Source organism: Ostrea edulis, chromosome 10 (assembly GCF_947568905.1).
Source record: "Ostrea edulis chromosome 10, xbOstEdul1.1, whole genome shotgun sequence".
Classification (NCBI taxonomy): domain Eukaryota; kingdom Metazoa; phylum Mollusca; class Bivalvia; order Ostreida; family Ostreidae; genus Ostrea; species Ostrea edulis.
This window is the reverse complement of record NC_079173.1, coordinates 13,729,884-13,735,367: the sequence shown is the minus strand read 5'-3', so window position 1 is coordinate 13,735,367 and position 5,484 is coordinate 13,729,884. Positions and strand designations below refer to the sequence as shown.

General features: G+C 32.4%; 1 long non-coding RNA gene across 1 annotated transcript; it reads left to right on the top strand.

The window, feature by feature from the left end:
- Positions 1 to 1,812: 1,812 nt before the first annotated feature.
- On the top strand, positions 1,813 to 5,042 carry LOC130050980 (uncharacterized). The gene is made up of 2 exons (XR_008799356.1): positions 1,813 to 1,906; positions 3,521 to 5,042. It is a non-coding gene; the product is annotated as an uncharacterized LOC130050980 (long non-coding RNA).
- The last annotated feature ends 442 nt before the right edge of the window (positions 5,043 to 5,484 follow it).

Here is a 5,484-nt window from a genome sequence, read left to right as displayed (position 1 = left end):
ATCATGAAACTGTTTGTCAGTTACCTGCACGATTTAAAAATGATGATATGCAGAGCAAGCTTTCATCTATCGAATAAATTGAGGAATATTAACAGCATATGCAGGTGATAACGGAAGATTGCTACATAAATATTGGAAGTATGACGACTGAGAAACTGAAATCATCCAGTTTGCCGTAAAGTTGATTTGTTAGTTTACCCCTGATATTTTATTTCAATAAAACATCTAAGTAAGAAGCAGTTATGGGGGACTTTGATATCTTATTTCGAGTTCTCTGGTACATACCGAATCGACATATCAATGAAAATGATTATCTTCATATCGATAAAGCGTCGTCGATATATATAAATGTGAAGTTAAAGGCTGCATCAAGAGGTTTTTTTCTTCTCATGTAGAACCTTTTGAACAAATCTGCTTCATACGAAGATAAAAAATGTCAGATAACAAAGGAGCGCAGTTCGTTCATTCTTTTATGTATTTTTTTTTATACTGAAGGTCCTATGCCAATTTGTGATGACTGACAAATTGTGTTTGAATATCATTACGCCTTGCTCTTGATAATATTTGATTTGATAATTAAAGATATAATGGTACGGTTACCCAACCATGAAGCTTGGACTTGGTGTGTACTGAGTGATGAGGCAGAGACAAAAACCTTTTGTTTGATATTCACAGAATTTCAGTAGCTAAAGATACCTACATTGTAGACAAGTCATAATTGGACTAATGCCTCCTCCCTCTTCAAAATTTGACACGAGATACAGATTTGGAAATACCGTTCTAGAGCAAACAAAGAGCGATAATTCTAATAAAATCAAGACAATGTCATTTAAAACAATGACATCTATCAAGTAGACCTTTTAACGATATTCTTGACAAAGTATCAGCATTACTTTGAGCGCCTATTTAAAGATTAGACAAGAAACAAGCAAGAACAGTGAAGTGGAGACTACAATTAACAACAAAAGATGTTGCGTTTAAAAAGTGATATGAATTCAGTTACAATTCATATTGAGCAATACCTGTGTTCACTTCAAAATCGTCATCTATGTCGGACAATTCTTGGAGAATTCCGTATATATTCGATTAGAATTGAAATGTGCATGGAAAATATCTTTTTAGCTTAGATAGATATCTCTTTTGTGAATGGTGAAGAAAACGAACAGTGATCAATCTCACAAATCCAATACGCAATACAAAATAGTGAGTTGGGCAAACACGGATCTCTAAATACTCCAAATGTGGGGTCAGGTGCCTAGGAGGAGTAAGCATCAACTATCGATCAGTCACACCTGCCGCGAGCCGTTTTTCCGTGTAGATATCCCTTTCAGTTCAAGAGATATCTCACTAAGTGAAATAGATATCTCACAATATAAAAAAGATAGCCCAGTAAGTGAGATATATATCTTAAGTTAAAGCAATATCTCTTTTTCCAAAGATATATTTTTTTAAATCAAAAGGACTAAGACCATGTTTATCAAAATTCGGCCTAACGTCCAAAGTGAATAATTTTTTGTTAAAAATATTCTCTAACATGTTCTCTTCCTGTAATGTACTGGTTTTTATATGTAGAGTTGGTGAAAGAACACAATTTTTAGGTTTACATTACTAGTATAAATCCTATAATTTGCGCTACTTTTTAAGATTGCGTCATACAACGTCGCTATATATTATTAGAAGTGGTAACGTATTGTAAAACATGATTATGCAATGAGTGGTTTAATATATAATAAGATCTTGAAAAAGAAATTTTCTTTCCCAAATACGCAAGAAGGTTATATTACTTATAGCCCGAATGGCACACCATATTTTTCAATCCTTCATTCGGCCATTTTCACACGCGGCGCCGTTAGTCTGTTTGCGCTGTTCGTGGAAGTTGCAGAGGATGTACTCATCGCATTTCAACGTAAGTTTTAGAAATATGAATATACTTCACCTCTACTCGTTAAACTGTATAACCAAATAGGTGTACCAATTGCTCTTAAAAATAATAAACAAGTCGCATGGAACGTATAGTATGGTGCGCCTGTGGTGTGTTGACATAAACTCATAATATTCACGCATTGGGCTGTTGGAAATCCCACAACAAATCTGTTAGCTGTTGTCAACATATATTTATTGTTTATCTATTATAATTTATATTGTTAAGATTTAAAATTGTATGTATATCAGCTGATCAGAAAAATCAGCTGTTTCACGATCGAGCGATCATGCCATTTTCAATTCCGAGTGCATGACCTTCTCGGGTCTATTTGAATTTTCTTACATGATGTTTGACTCACTTTACACTTTGAACTTTCCATGTATCATTGTATGGTCTAAAAAGTATTTGTATAGGTTAAAGAGACATATAATTGTATATAGATGTATATTTCCATAATGGTATATGTCTCTGGGGTAACATGTAGGCCTGTGGAGGGTTATAGGTTGAATAATTTTCGAATGATTTGGTATTCTAGTATTCTACTATGTTTAAACTTAACTTAGTGATTATTTAGTAATCACATAAAAGTTATATGATGAATCGATACATTTCTTCAATTTACTGTAAACAAAAACTGTTTCTGTGTTTTGGAATCTGTCTGGTATTAGTGCATAATAAATAACTTCATAAGTCAATAAATATATTCTTGTTGTAGTGATGACATTTGCAAAATCTGTGAGAATAGAAAAAAATGTGTTAGGGTCAACAGAAATTTTTGATTAGGGTAGGTCGGGAAAGTGGAAACCAATTAACATATATATATTTTTTTTGGCCTTACGCGGAAACATGGATTAGAAAAGTCGGAATGATTTTTACATTCAATAATTTTTAAATACTTAAAAGCACCATTAAGCCAGGAAAATCATAAGAACAGTTTGGTTTTATAATTTAAATATGCCTTATTTCAAGATAAAGTGTAAACATGTCAAACTTAATTTCAACAATTACGCTTACAACTTACATGCCTGCATTGGGATTAGACATAGAATCACTCAGAGAATGTTGAATTTCATGAGTACTACCATGATTTAAGCAAATAATTTTTTGTTAGCTTAAATCTCCTTTATATTATTGAATATTAAATTTTTCCATACATCTACCACAAGAAAGAGTATGAAAGATAAAAATATTTTGTGAATTTGCTGATAATTGTGAAGTAAGATAATATATCGACATTAGCTACAACAAAAATTATTAGATGGGGAATCAAATTCAAATGAAATGTTTGTGTATATAATTATTTATGCAGAAATGTACATGTAGCTAAACTGTCCTCTATTGTTTAGTTGGAGACATGTCAATCTCCCACCGAATACATAAATGTAATTTTTCTGAATTCTATATCAATGAAAATACATGAGGGCATGAAAGTACAACTTTTATATGAATATTATAATACAGGGGTCCGTGTTTGCCCAATTATCTATTTTGTATTGCTTGTAGGAGTTGTGAGATTGATCACTGTTTGTTATCTTCACCTTTCATTTATGATATAGTTTTGATAATGATATAATACTGGAGTAATTTGAATTTCAGGATGATATAATATGTACAGCAAAAATTTATGGCAAGGGTGACATGAATCAGATTGACAAGAATCCATATTCCTACTCCTCAATAATGCTATCATCACTGCCATCAGATTCATCAATGATAGTGGCATCAGTGACACATGCGGATAAGTGTTGGACATCACTGCAGGAATAGCTTCCTTGTTGTGCCTGCCAATAGCAAGGTACCAGATTATACAGCAGTTATGTGGAAACAGATTCCCACAGATTGACACCTACATTGTACAGTATCAGGCAGTTATATCAGAACTGGAAAAACTGGATCCAAACAAGACTATATTGCTTGGAAGAAACATGTCGACTCTGAAGTTTAACCCTTATTAACCCATGGCACTTCCAGAGACATCCTGATACCATGGTTCTATGTCATTTGAAATATACCTGTGGAGGTTTTTAAAGTGGTTTTTTTTTTGGGGGGGGGGTTATTAATTGGAAGAATTTATATTTGATGATTCAAATGAAAATCTGCATGTTGAATTATGAATGTCATAATAAATGTACTTTTTGAATGAGTTCAAGAATGGTTGTCCTGATAAAAAGTGTAGAGTCAAAAGTTAACAAATTGTCAAAAACACTGGTCAGGTCTGAATTCATCATCTTGGACACCTTGCAGTTGGAATTATGATCTCTATGAAGAAATGCTGAAAATCTTGTAAAAGAGGAAATGACAAGTTGGGGTCCAAGGCACTTGAATATATGCATGAGAAGGTGTTCTATCCAGGCTTGAGGTCAATTACATAGCAATGTAACGCCTTACATTACCTAGAAAATTTCACATTACCATTACTCCTATTTTGAAATATAATGTATTACATTACTTGAGAGTGAATTTACATTACACATTTACATAACATACTGTCAGATATTAAAGAAATGGCAGAAAAATTATTTCTGTATTATGATTTTTAATATAAGTACACAAAATATTCAGCAATGTTAGGAAACATATCTATTAAGTTATTCATTGCATTTGATTGTCATCAATGTTTCAAATGCTTCAGTCAATCACTAATATAATGAATTATTCTAAATCTTCAAAATATCATCAAATATTTGAAGTAGTGTAAATGTAATGAAAAGTAATGTGCAGTACAGTATGCATTACATTACCATTACTTGTAATGCAAAAATGGTTCATTACACCCCCATTACATTGAAACTGGCTGTCATTTAATTACCATTACCCCAGGCCTGGTTCTGTCGAGAGGTATTGAAATTGTCTGTAGAGACTTTGTCTCAGGAAGTGACCGAGATTGGTTGTGACAATTTTGTTGGATGTGAATTTACTGACACACATGTCTACACTTGCTACACAATATAGCATGTGGTGGTTTCAACAAGAAAGTTCTTACTCTGCAGGAAATGACGAATAGCTAATGGATTCACATTTTTTCTGACTTTACTTCTGTACATTAGATGCATTGGAAAAACTTTCCTTTCCATTATCTTTTGCTGGTTCATACTTTGAAATAAAATCAAGTCCGAAAATAAAGTATTTTGGGGTTTTTTTTCAATGAATTTTAAAAAATGTAATCTGTAATCCTTGCATATTTTCTTGGTGTTCTGTGATTGCATAGGCCTATTGATTTTTATTTGTATTCAGGTATGATTTCATCTTCAGTGTCTTGAAAGAAATTAATTTTTCAATAACGCAAAGAAAAATGTAGTTAACAGTATGATTTTAAAAAAAAAATTGACACGGGTAGGACGTCATTCGCTCAAAAATCCTTCATACATTTACTTGCCCTAGTTAACGTTATACTTCAATATATCGGCAATAGTTTTAGTTATATCAATGCATGTTCTATAAATTCTTTTCATTTTGATCTTAGTAATTCTGTTGGTGTCGTCTAAATAAAAACTTTTTATAGCATTGAAGGTCCGGTTTGTCGGACAGCAGATTCGTTTGTTTACGCATCAAAATTCTAT